Source organism: Drosophila novamexicana, unplaced genomic scaffold (assembly GCF_003285875.2).
Source record: "Drosophila novamexicana strain 15010-1031.04,08,12 unplaced genomic scaffold, DnovRS2.1 tig00004549-arrow-arrow-pilon, whole genome shotgun sequence".
Classification (NCBI taxonomy): Eukaryota; Metazoa; Arthropoda; class Insecta; order Diptera; family Drosophilidae; genus Drosophila; species Drosophila novamexicana.
In genome coordinates, this window is record NW_020825047.1 from 143,966 (window position 1) to 158,160 (window position 14,195).

The 14,195-nt window shown below is 34.5% G+C and overlaps 1 long non-coding RNA gene across 1 annotated transcript; it reads left to right on the forward strand.

Moving 5' to 3' along the window:
* The first annotated feature begins 7,542 nt into the window (after positions 1-7,542).
* LOC115769297 lies at positions 7,543-8,162 on the forward strand. The gene is made up of 3 exons (XR_004018732.1): positions 7,543-7,608; positions 7,680-7,905; positions 7,966-8,162. It is a non-coding gene; the product is annotated as an uncharacterized LOC115769297 (long non-coding RNA).
* The last annotated feature ends 6,033 nt before the right edge of the window (positions 8,163-14,195 follow it).

The window sequence follows — 14,195 nt, forward strand, 5'->3', positions numbered from 1 at the left end:
TTGGCAGCAAATTTTTGCTTTTAGTGCATAATAACAACTGTGCATGTGCATGGCGCTCACTTATCCAATACACTCGCCCAATAGCTAATTAAAATGCCCCCAAGATGCCGGAAATTTCATAGGCAAATACAAATATGTGTGATGTGCGAGAGGAGAGCTACAAATCACGATGTTAATTTATGGGCCGCGACTTTTGGCACGCGCCAAAAGAAAAATATTTAATTTTCCAAATCAATAAACACGCTGATTGCATTGGGGCGACAATTGGCAGATGCCACTCGAGGCAATAAATCTGCAAAAAAAAAAAAAAAACGAATAAGTGGTAATGCTTGGACGCGAGGCTGATTGACTCAAAGATACCCTGTAGACGCTTGCCGAACGAACCAAGTCTTAATGCATAAGTTCAAATAATTATTGTTATATCATTATTATTCATATATTATATTATCATATTATATTATATTATATCATATTATTCATTATTTATACTCCCGGTAATATAAAAATTCCGCTAATCATGCCCGTTTTGTAAGCCACAGGGCACTAAAATTCGCTGCAATAGATGCGCTGGCATTTTTGCTTCCCTTTTCTTTACTGAGAGCAAATGGAATCGCTGCAAAATTCTAGTTATTGACCACAGCAACAACGTCTAGAGAAGAGTCAACTGTCAATGTCAACTCACATGACCATGAAGTAAACGAAAAGAAATAATTGAATTCCCCAAACGCCAAACTGGAATTTTAATTTGCACCCCACAAAGTGTCAGCCAACCCAACCCCACAACAGCCGCCCACCACCCCCAGCCACGCCCCAAGCAACCCTCGCTGATTGCTGATCAGTATGCAAAATGTGTGCGTGCCAAAATCAGCGTAAAGTTTGGTGAAAATCGGGTGCCGGCTTGTGGGGAGGGCAAGCTACTAGAATATGAGTGTCTACTATTGTGCTGCTTGGTCTGGGGAGTGGGGCACATTGTCACACGTACTTTGAGCTTCACTACGAATTGATGCCTTTGAAAATTAGCAGACTGTATGGACAAATGGAAAAGCAAAGAATTTCATTCCTTTACACTGTGAGCCCTGGTCCCAGCCACAGCCTCTCCTAGCAGCAGGCATTGCGATAGAAAATAAAAAGCAATTTGGTCGACAGCGCCTGATAGTATGCAATGCAATTTGTATGCACACGCGAATGGGTTGCAATTTATTTTATTGTTAATTTCAAAATATTTTCAACAACAAATAAAAAATTGAATCAAATCAATTTTGTAATGCTGGAAAATTTGGCACCTGTTGGAATTTTCATTGGTATTTTGATTTCCAATGCAAAATGTGATAGCAAAATCACAGCTAATGTTTATAGCCAAGGGTATTAAAGGATTTTGTGAACGTTTAGCCAAATAGTCGCTTAAAATTACAATTTAAATGCCTCAGAAAACAAAAGTTTTAGGGAATAAACTTGAATCTTTTTGCCTATACTCATTCATTACCATTATCATTATCATTATCATTATCATTATCATTATCTTTATCATTATCATTATCATTATCATTATCATTATCATTATCATTATCATTATCATTATCATTATCATTATCATTATCATTATCATTATCATTATCATTATCATTATCATTATCATTATCATTATCATTATCATTATCATTATCATTATCATTATCATTATCATTATCATTATCATTATCATTATCATTATCATTATCATTATCATTATCATTATCATTATCATTATCATTATCATTATCATTATCATTATCATTATCATTATCATTATCATTATCTTCATTATCATTATCATTATCATTATCATTATCATTATCATTATCAGTATCATTATCATTAGCATTATCAGTATCAGTATCATTATCATTATCATTATCATTATCATTATCATTATCATTATCATTATCATTATCATTATCATTATCATTATCATTATCATTATCATTATCATTATCATTATCATTATCATTATCATTATCATTTTCATAAGCATTTTCATTAGCATTAGCATTAGCATTAGCATTCGCATTATCATTATCATTATTATTAACTTAAATTGGCAAACGTGAATATATAAGAACTTTCATCCTTGTTTCTTTCAATCTTTCTATTCTTTTTATACCCTTGCAGAGGGTATTATAATTTTGTCGTGAAATGTGTAACGCATAGAAGGAGACATCTCCGACCCCATAAAGTATATATATTCTTGATCAGCATCAACAGCCGAGCCGATAGAGCCATGTCCGTCTGTCCGTCCGTCCGTCTGTCTGTTTCTATGCGAACTAGTCTCTCAGTTTTAAGGCTATCTTAATGAAATTTAGCAGAAGTCCCTCTTTCTGTTGCACGCAGCACATATGTGAAACCAGCTGGATCGAACCACTATGCCATAGGAACGATCGGTCGAAAATTAAGTTTTTGTATGAAAAAACATTTTGTTTATCAAGATATCTTGACCAAACTCGGCATTAACTATTTTCCCTGTGCTTCTTAGATACGGGCAAAGCACTATAAGCATTATGAAAAGGTTGGGTCTGCAAGGGTATTAGATCTTCGGCGTGCCGAAGATAGCCTTTCTTTCACGTTTATATTTGTCAATGTTTTTATCAAGTTTAAACAAATTCCAAATTCTGAAATCCTATTTTCTCGTTATTTATGCCATTTAATGGAAGCTGCTACATACTCGCTATGCGCTAGTCAAGCAAACTTGAACTATATCTTTCCTTAAAAGGATCGTATATTTTTCAATCAAACTAGGCTCACTTTACAGCACCTGCCCAGGCCAGCAATGTTTCGGCCATAACAAATATGACCTGTTATGGTCATTGTAGCGGCGGCAGTTCACTTCACTTCTGCCAGTGCCTGTGCCACACAGCCCAAATCGATGGGGCACTTATTGCATTTTGATGAGGCAGCAGTCTTTGAGGCAGCTTTGAGGTGCATAGATAGGCTACTGAGCCAAATTTCGTTTCAATTCTGGTTTACGGCTGTTTCGCAACCGAAAAGCAAGCTGTAAGCTGCAAACTGCAAAACTGCAATCACAATCCAGTTGTACCCACATCCACTGAGATGCCACAAAAGGCGGCACAAGTGTTGCCAGGACACACGCCACGTGAAGCCCATTTGCCGTAGGCACTGAGCCGTTTCCTTTCGATTTTGCCCAGCCATTGCGTCAAAATCATGCATAACTGCATTTTTTAATTGCTATGAATGAGGCACTTGGGTCTGCATTTTGGCCAAACGTCAATTAGCTGCTTCCTCTTTCTACACACACGCACGCACGCACACACACACAGAAAGCATGCTTGTAAGCGTGTATAGAGCATTGTGTTAATGAATAAGAGGATTAGAGATTTGGTCCAGCAAATTGACATTATTTCATATTCGAGTTGCCACACTCCCTTTTGAAACATACATTAAGTAATTTCTCTTTAATAGTTCTGACAATCATTTGCAAATACTATTAAGTACATATCACATTTAGAATTTAAGCTTCATTTCTTATTTATTGTTAATGAATTGTCAAGTGGTGCTCAAGCTCAAGAGCAGCTCTTAAGTGAAGAGAAAATAATATTAATTTAAAGACGTTTTCAAGTATTCTGACAATATATATACCTATTCAATGTCATGAATATTATATGGGTTGGATGTCTGTATACATATCCTACATTTATCGGGGTTCATGAGAATAACAATTTTAGCATAAAGTCCGATTGCGGGGAATAAAAAAGGGTTAAAATATATTTAAGTTTTAAGAAACGAATTTTTATCACATCTTTGTTTGATTTTAAAAAGAATATGCTGGAATTCAGTTCTAAGGGAAGATTTGAGAATATATTTTGACGAGAATTAAGATTGTTAATTTTCAAAATATTTAAAAATTTAATTGAGAGATAATTTAAGTAAATATGTAATGTATCAAAAGAATCCTTCTTAATCATAAAAGAGCGTATTTGATTAATGCCTGCTTTTAAATCCAAGCTGTAATTCATGATTTTCTTACACTGAAAATCCTTTAATTCATTCCAAAATCCTTTAATATTTTAATATAAATGTTTATATATTATATGCTTGATTATGTCTGCTGCTTAATACCTTGGCCAATTGCGCTCGGTACACATGCAAATTATGAGCCACAACTTGTGCTTGTTGGCATTTAAATTACATATTTGCTTCAATTTGATTTATAGCGTTTGCTTCGCCCTGATATAAATAGTAGAATTTGTGTGTGTGTGTTGATTTATTGGTTGCTTGTAGTATATTTTCTAATTGCGTAAATGTTTGGCTTTGTTTTGACCAAGATCATCGATTGGCCATATATCATTTTCCAGCCCACTTTGGCTTACAGCAAATGTTGACAGGTCGCTTTGAGCTTTAACTTTTGCTTGACCAAAATTGTAGCCGACTACAAGGCCCAAAATGAGAGCTGTCAAATGCACTGACTGGGCTCAGGTTACAGGACATACACAGTGGGTTTTCATTGCGCATACGACTTGTTGTCAACATGAACAACGACAACAAGAAAAAGATGAACAACAAAATCTGTGGAAGGCGAGCCCAAATTTCACTTTCATTTTGCGCTTTGACAAACTTTGGGGTTTTTAGCTTGGGGCTTTATAGCTTCAGGGTTTTGCTACCCTTTGTATTAATTGCTGTGACATACTATTTAAGTTGAAGATTTTATTGTACGCTGTCAGATACAAGTCACAGCTCGGGACAATTCATTTCTTGTGCTGCTGCTTTGTCTGAACAAATTGATTGAATTTACTGCTTAAAGCCAACTGGATTGGTCAGGCCATAAAGACAAGGTCCAAGACAAGACGTTTGGCTGGGTGTGTGCGTCTGTGTGTGTGGGCGCGGTCATTTCATTTCAAATCCCTGCTAGGATTTGTAATGAAGATATATACACACGCACACACACAAACACACACACACATACACAAACGCACAGCAAATCACTTAGTTTCACATTACAAAGCTATCCTGGACAAAACGTGGCCAAAAGCAACTCCTTTTGGCTCGCTGCTGGCTGCTCGCCGCCAGATATCCATGGAACATATAAATTAATGAATTCGATGCTTATCAATAGCAACAACCAACAGCAGCAGCAACAACAACAACAACATGAAGACTAACAATCTTATGTGTCCATCTATTAGTTCGTTAGCTTTGTTTTTCGGCTTGTCGTGTGATTATGTTGAAGTGACTCGACTTAAGATTTGTGTATAAGACACACAATGTGTGTGGGATTGTGTGTGTGCGTGTGTGTGCTTGTTGTGCGTGCTGCTTATAGCCAGCTTAAAGTCAACAACAACGCTGCCTACCCTTTCCCATATCTTTCTCTTTTTTCCATTTATTATGGCACATTCATTTGATAAAAGATTTGGGCCCTCAATCATGCTTTTGTGTTTTGTGGCCAACGTCTTATCCCACCGTGGGTTGTTGTTTGCTGCTTCTTCTTCTTCTTTTTTTTTGCTTTTGCTCGGATTTGTAATTTGTATTTGATAAGCAGCTCTTCAAGTGCTGCCGCCGTCTTAGGCTCTGGCTCGTGGCATTCGCCAGCTTTTGGTCTTTATTACAGCATTAGGCGTATTTGGCTAAATCTGATAAGCAGGCAAAAGTAAACCAGACAACACTAGATCAGATTGGGCGCTGGTTTAAGTATATCCATAGGTATGCATTATATAAGCAATCGTAGGCATTCAACTCACAAAACTGTGTCAGAATTAAAAGGAGTTTTTTTTACGGAATGCCTTTTAAAAGCAAAAAAATATATTTAAAGTGAAATTAATTATTCTTTCTCCTTTTTTTAAGCATCAATTTTTCGATTATTTTTGGTCAATTGTCTATATTACATTATTTAAAACTTCGAATAATAAATTCATATATTATTTACAACTTTAGAGCCTGAAAATAATTCTTTTAGTTAGATTGTTTGTGTTAGAATCCCAATAGAACGCCTTCTGAGGTATTTTTTCTGAAAATAAAAAAATAAGTTCCCAACCAAAGGGCCAATTCGCCTTCTTGAGCTCCAACTGCCAAAACTATTTTGGGTTTTAAAACTCAGTTTAATTCAACAAAATTTCTAGTTATTGAATTAAATTCATTATTATCAGAAAATTATAAATAAAATAATTTGAAATCAAATGCAATGTTTCTACGTATACAATGTTGATTATATTTCTGGCAGTTCATACTTTGCTGTAGCCCAACCAAGTCGCGCTCTTCCTTTTCCCGTTTAAAATAAAGCATATATGTAATTGCAAACATGTTTGACTACGAAACAAAGAATAGAGCTGACAATTGGTATTCCAATTGGGGGTGCAATCAAATTGCCATTGGAATCTGGTTAATTGGAATGTTGTTAACTGCGCTGCGGCCTGATGCCATTTGACAGTCGGGCAGGCGCCCCAACAAGTTATTAACCAGGAGAACACACAAAATGGAGGGAAGTATAAATTTGTAATTTCTTTTTGGGCTATCAGAGAGTTGCAGTTAAATATACTTCTTTTTTGTTTTTATTAAACATATACGTATACAGTATGTAGTGTAGGACTCTGTTTCGAATTTGTGCAGACATTGTTCCATCAAACAAACCAATTTTCGGTATTTTTGCAATAACGTGCCACGTATTCAGTTGCCTGCTGTTAACTGTGAACTGCAAATTGTCGGTTTGCATTTTCTTTGTTTTTTTTTTTTTTTTTGGCAGGTTTTTTTACTGTACCTCAAACAAGGTAGTAAACAGAGTGAAAAGGCTTTTGGGCAGGGCAATGAGACAGCTGCACAGTTTACTGAACTGTCTGGAAAAGTCGGAGCGTTCTTAATTAAGGCATTCTGATAGCCAATGTACAATAAAAGGATTGCAGTTCTGCCAGATGGGCCAATTTTTGTATTCTTTTGATACACTGTGGACATTGAAAGGGCAGAAAACCCGCTGCAAAAAAATTTGCGTCATTTTAAAGAATCTACATTATTGAGCAGAGCTGTATACTGCCTTCTTCTATAGGCATACCATAAAAATATTCAATTTGTTTAACATTCTTAAAGAATAGGATATTACAGAATAGGATATTACAAGTAGTTAAGCTGCCATATTTACTTTAACTGTCATCCCGTTTGCCTAAAGCGATTAATATCGCTTCTGCGTTCGTCTATTCGCAATCATAAAAGCTTGAAACACTAACTTCATATTCCAAGATTATGTTCGAGCCCGCCTTTAGTCTTAAAAGATTAGAGAATCTTTCTTAAAAGTTGAACACATCAAGTTAAGATATTACAAACTCCCCATCCCCTTTGCCCTAAGGCGTCAAATATCGATTTCCGCGCTCGTCTATTCGCCAATCATGAAGATTAGAAAGATCATAATAGCTTGAAATACAAAACCATCTATTTAAAAATTATGTAAGCTGCCGCTCTCGCTCTAAATCGATAAATATCGATTTTAAAATGAATTTGAAACTTTGTTATCAATGTTAGCTAATTTTAACTTGTCTTGCTTTTTTTCAATATTATTTATTTATTTGATCCGTTTTTTTTTTTTGGCTTAAATGCCAATGGCCAGGGACAGTTAACAATTTGCGCATTGGCCATAAAGTAAATACTATCCATTGCAGTCTCAAAATATCAATTTATCTTTCAACTTTCAACTCCCACCGAAACTTCAGCTGCAGCTCAGAAATGTTCCTGCTTTGCATACGAAATGTTAAGGATGCTCTCGTCGTCCTGCGCTACAGCAGCACGTAGCTCGGCAATTTTTCAGCCTGGAGTTTTGAGTTCAAGTAGCTGCTGCAATGACGATGCATAAGTAGCAACAATAAATACAACAACAATAACAACAATAAAACAGCAGATGAATAAAGAGGAAGAACACAAGATGGGGCATCAGTTTTGGTAGATATGGGAAAAACTGTCTGAAATAAAATAAATTACTAAACAATGTTTCGGCCACAGAGAGAAAGAGATAGCACGAAAGGTTCCACCTTAGAGCAGCAGTCGTTGTTGTTGTTGTTGTTGCAGATCTCTTTTTCTTCTAGCTATTGGGCGTCTTGACGTGCTGGCACTTTTTGGGTAGCCCAAGCACTTTAATCTAAATGTGAATTGCACTTTGGCAGAGACGACTCGTAACACTCGACAGATATATGCACAACATTTTATATTTTGTTTATGGCACTCAAATGGCATTGTAATGTGCGAGCAGAGCAGGGCAAGGGGCAGTATTGGGACACCGTACGGGGGTGGGCAGGGGAACCCTTGAGACCATTCGCATATTGATTGCCCCAGTTGATTGTTTTGACATTAACATTAAATTCTCGTTTTGATATGGCAGCTACGAGACTTTATCTAACATTTGTTGTTCAACTTACAACGCCAGATTATAGAGTATTCTATAGTTCATATAGCATATTTATATTAACCATATGCAATGAGTATCTTTCATATTTATATCTGAAAATGAAAGCCACATCTATATTTTGTTTTCAATTTATTGTGCATTGAAAGTTTTTATTTAAGATGATAAGGTTCTCCATTTATAAGATCATAAGATTTATCTAATTATTCTAGAATCTTCTTAGCCAGTTATTTATATAACTTAAAATTGCCATTTAATATTTTAGGTATTTATCATTTAAGTTAATATACATTTAATTTGTTTGTTAAGAGTGCCTCGTTGAGATCTTTGCAAAGTTTTCTCTTTTCTATTTTCCATTCAAACGTCTTCAGTCTGAGTCTCAGGGCAGATTATTGATAATTTGTACATTTACCAAAACAAATAAAAGAAATCAAGCTCAAAATTCGACTGAAAATTGAAATTTATTTCTGTAACAACAAAAAAGTAATTTTCTTTTTTTCACGCTGTCTATTCCTAATGGCAGCCAAATATAAAACATATATATATATGTCTGCATATATATTATTGAAAAATAAGCGAAAATTCATTGAAAATCTATCAAACAAAAACCGACGATGATGATGAGAAGTAGAAGAAGAAGAAGAAGTAAAGCCAACGACTATTTGTTCATGCATTTGACATGTTATCTCCATTGAGCGAGGAATACAAAAGAACAGACTTGACTCAGGGCAGTTGGTGGGTGGCAGGGCAGGGTAATTCAGCGTGCATGGCATTCATGAGAGTGAGTGTGTGTTTGTGTGTGTGTGTGTGTGTGTGGGTGTGCGAGTGTTTGTCAGCGGCCGCCAAAGCGTCGCCAGCAGCATCATCAGCGCATGCCACCGCCGCCTCCAAATAAAAACCCATCCACCAAAGTCTGAAGAACTTTCGGTAAAAACTCATTTCCATCGATATGCAATGAACAAGCGAATGAAAAACGCGTGGGTCATTCCCTGTTGATGGTTATTCAGTTTGTGTTTTTCTTTTTGCTATTTGTGGCTGCTTCTTTTTTTTTTTAGAGTAATTTGGAACTTACCCATCATCAGTTCGTGTTAGACTTTGTGCCGATCCGTATATAAAAGATCTGAAAATACAGAAAGATACTCTAATAAAAACTTTATTTGTTTCAACTAATTAAAGTCAGAATGCATCTGAAAGTTTAATAGCAATAATGAAAATTTTAATAGTTAAATTAACAAACTAATAAATCATACCTAAATTTAGCTAGAATAAATTATTTCAACTAATAAGACTATGTCTAATCAAATATAATCAAATATATAATAATTATAATATACTTAGTACACATTTCTGCTTACATCTGTAGGGTATTTCCAAGTTCACATATCTTAAAAGTTTAACATTTTGTTTTAGCAATTCTTCTGGCGCCGCGTAGTTCTCACTACATTTCTTTTTTAGACCCGTTTGGTAAACTCACAGAATACGCTACACAGTTCTGTGTTTCCATTTTTCACCTTTGGGCATAGGTAGTTGCAGCCTGGTGAAGTGGGCGGCAGCTAGGCAAATGGAGTTGCAAAATAAAATGTAAAATGCAAAAAAAAAAAAAAAAAAAAGAAGAGAAAAATTGCAACATGCAGTGTCCTGCGTCCTGGACTTGCAGTGAGTGCACCTGAATGACAACAGTTGCTGAAAACTCGCATGCAAAATGCATTGCAACATATTCCATATAAAATTTCTCTAGATTTTCGTTTTTTTTTTTTTCTTCTTCTACTCGTGTATATGCCATTCAAATTGTTGGGTAGCTGCAGTTGATGGGTCGATTTGAGTGTCGTCGGTTGAGGCAAATGGATTGCTGCATAAATTAAAATTGTATTTTTCATGTAAATATTGCAAAAACTTTCAATATGCACGCTTAGCATTTGTTTACCTTATGCTTTTTTGAGGCTTTCAACTTCATTGGATTTTATGCATGTTACATGGCATTATATGCAGTTGGTTACATTTTGGCCAGTCCAACACTACGGAGGGCCGAAATTCTGATGAGCCAATGATGTAATGGTTTCTGTGCGTGAATAACAAAATGTATATCAACATATTTAGCTGTACAGCAACATAAAGTTGACATTAAAAAGAACGTAACACGAATCAACTATTGTATTATTACATTTAAGCCTTGTCTAAAAAATAATTTATTTTAATTAATAAATAAAATTTATTGGCGAAATTTCGTGTGGTAATAAGTAGAGTAATAATTATTTATATTCATTCATTATTTTTAATTATTTTTCGCTTATTTTATTTTATATGCATGAATTAATTTTTTATTTTACTAAAAATAAATACTTATGACATACATAAAAAATAATAATAATTTTACATTTTAAACTTTGTATATAACTTATTTTATTTAATTAAATAATTGAATTTAGAATTAAGAATTCAGGATTTAGAATTAATATATGACATTTCATATTTTACTCTCATAAATTTGCTAACCAAATAATAAATTACGTCAATAATAAAAGTTATATTCAAAACTCTTTAAATTTCCGTTATAAAACTGTATAAAAATATACATAAAACATTATAATTAAGTATACAATATTTAATACATTCTTCATAAAAATATTTAAATAAATATTTGATAAAATTTTGTTAATAAAATATAAAATTAAGAAAGTTAATTAATATCAAAAGCTTTAAAAATTAAAAATTAAATAATAAATAATTAATAATTATATATTTAACACAAAATTGATTAAATAAATAAATTAAGTCAGATCAATAATATCTAAATCTTTCTAAGAATTGCGAAAATAAAACAGACAAACTAAAAATAACATATATGATGCATAAGACATATTATTTATATATTTTAATTTATGAATATTCAAAGCCTTCTAAGAGTCTCCGATATAAAACTGTATGATGAAAATTAAAAAATAAAAGTTATACACAAGACATAATAATTAGGTATATCATAAATTATATAATTATCATTTTAATATATTGTTAACAAAAAATTGTATTTTGGCAGTTATAAATATATTATAAATAATATTCGAAGCCTTCTAAGAACTCCCGATTAACCAACAGGGACTGACACTCCGTTTATCGTAATTGTCGAAACGTAGAAAACATGACAACAAACAAGTGTCAGGCAAAAAATGTAGATTTTCATTTTGCATAATACCAAAAAATGAAGAACATAAAATGACAACCGAAAAGACAACAACAAAAAATATGTCGCTGTATGTACATAATTGTTGTTGTTGTTGTTATTGTTGGTGCATTGTCGCGGCATTGCCAGCGATTCAATACAAATATGTACAATAATAATAAAATTTGTATGCAAAATAGGCGTTGAGTGTTAAATGCATGCAGTGAATGGTTGGCGGTATGTGAGGGCTTCAGGCTGCGATTTACATATACAAATATGCAGGCAGTATGTTGTTGTTGTTGTTGTTGTTGTTGTTGTTGTTGTTGTCGTTGCTGCCTGTTGAAAAATCGTAATCAAAAATTGCGCAATAATTTGCATGTTTATTTAATAGTCAAGCGCAGAGCGACCCAAACAAAAACTCCAGTCTTCTCGCTCTAGCCCAAAACAATCCACAAAAGGACATTTGCTGCCCGTATATGTGTGTGTGTGTGTGCGTGTGTATGTGTGTTTTTGTGAATTGCATTTCCATTGCAGTGACAAACATTTTGTGAATGCGCCAACTGAAAACTGCGTGCGTTTTTGTGTTTGTTTTTAGTTTTTGGACATTTTTGGTTACTTACCTAGCTGACCACGCCTCCCTATTTGCCGCCTGCAGCGAATCCTTAACCCACTGTTGCCGCACAATGCTCATTATTGTGCCTGTGTGCGTGCTGTGTGTGTGTGTGTGCATCTCTCTGTGTGTGCTCTTTATTTTTTACTTTATGCTCTAATGAAATTGTCTGCGGGTAGCGCTCGCGTATGATCCCAGCTACCAAACCAATGAATATTTGTGTGGAATCTAAATAAATATTAATGCCTGATAAATACAAGTCTAGAAAGCAGATTAATATGCAACTCGATAAGGTTAACGCGGCTCTTTCAGGCTTAACTTTTGCTGAGAAGTTTGTTAACGCACCTAAAACTCTAGATTTCAGGCTTAACTTTAAATAAATGCAATAGTATTCTTAGCCGCAGCTCATCAACCTCTTCAAAGCTCTAAAGTTTATAAATACATAGAACATAAAGTTGATTGGCATTTAAAAACAAGTTAAAAACTGACTAGTTTGAAATCGTTGCAATAACAATCAATTCAACCGAACATTTTCTGGCAAGCCTGCATACAAATTTAGTAGACACACGACAGTGATACAGTGTGTACTTGCAACACAAACAATAACAACAGATATATATATATCTAGCCTTATCGTCATAAATGACTTCACACACAGCGAGTGTAACACACAGATGCCACAATATTTTGACTGTTTTGTTATTTATTTGACATATTTATGGGGTTCATAAATACAGATATATATACATATATAAAAATGCGTTTATTTCGATTTGCTATATTTTTCCTTTTACTCTATTTTCGGAGTTTTATGGCGAAATACAAAATAAGCAAGTTAGAATGTTTCACTCGGCAGTACGCGACTAGGGAATATCCTGACTTTTCTTTATTCCATTTTATGTTTCTTAATCGATATTGATAGAAATTTTCAGCAGAAGATCTTATCGTGCAATAATTTATTCGCATACTCTCAAAAAGGCCTATATTGTTGGATAGTTCCATTTTGGTATAAAATGAAAGACAGTTGATATATATAAACTATTCAAGAAGCCAGATGTCACGTTTGCAGACTTTAGCTCTTATAACTTAAGAGACAGACTTTCGATATCGATTTCAATCGATTGTTTGGAAACGGAACAAGTTATCGATAACCGAAAACAAACTCGTATTGCGGACCTCCATTTCAGATTTATCTAGTTCTTATAGAATTTGATATCGACGCATTCATAAATACGAACAGACGAACATTACAGTCAATGGGCTAAACGTGAGCACCTGCCCCGATTGCTTGATCTCACGGTTCCTATTATAGGATTACTTAAAGCGTCAATCAGTGGCGCCTAGGTACATCACTTCTGCAGGTACCAAAGTACCAGGACCGATCTATGGATCACGGCACCCGGCTGTATAACGCAACTCCAAGTCGAGCTATGGCTAAATTGACTCGGCTATTGATGCTGATCAAGAATATACTGCTTTATGGGTTCGTAGCTTGTTACATACATTTGCACAAAAACAATATACCCCTTTTACCCATTTTCAATGGGTTCAGGGTATAAAAAGAAGAAAAAAAAAGAAACTGCAGCCACAACACCAAATTTCAGCAACAAAACGTATTTATACAGCGCGTTGTTGTTGTTGTTGCTATTTGAAAGTTTGGACTACTTCCAACAGAAGAGCGAGCCCTACACAACAACACGTCAGAGTGTGTGTGTGTGAGTGTGTGTTGTGACTGTGTGTATGCTGCTCATACGCCGCCTGGTCAAAGTTGCAATATCAAAACATAAAACACTTTTTATGTAATGATTTTCAATGTTTTTCTTTGGCCATTTTTTTTCCACTTACCAGCTGCATGAACTATTGACAGCTGATGATAAAAAATAGTTTGGAAAATAGAAAAGAAACATTTGTATGCAATGCTATAGGTTAAAAAAGTCATACGAACCGAGTTAGTTACGTTTGCAATGAAGCTAGCGTTCGCTTTGGGCTGGGAAAACTAGGAGAAGAAAAAAAAACGAACAGAACTAAATCAAATCTGTAACGAAATTTCGTACAAAACTTGA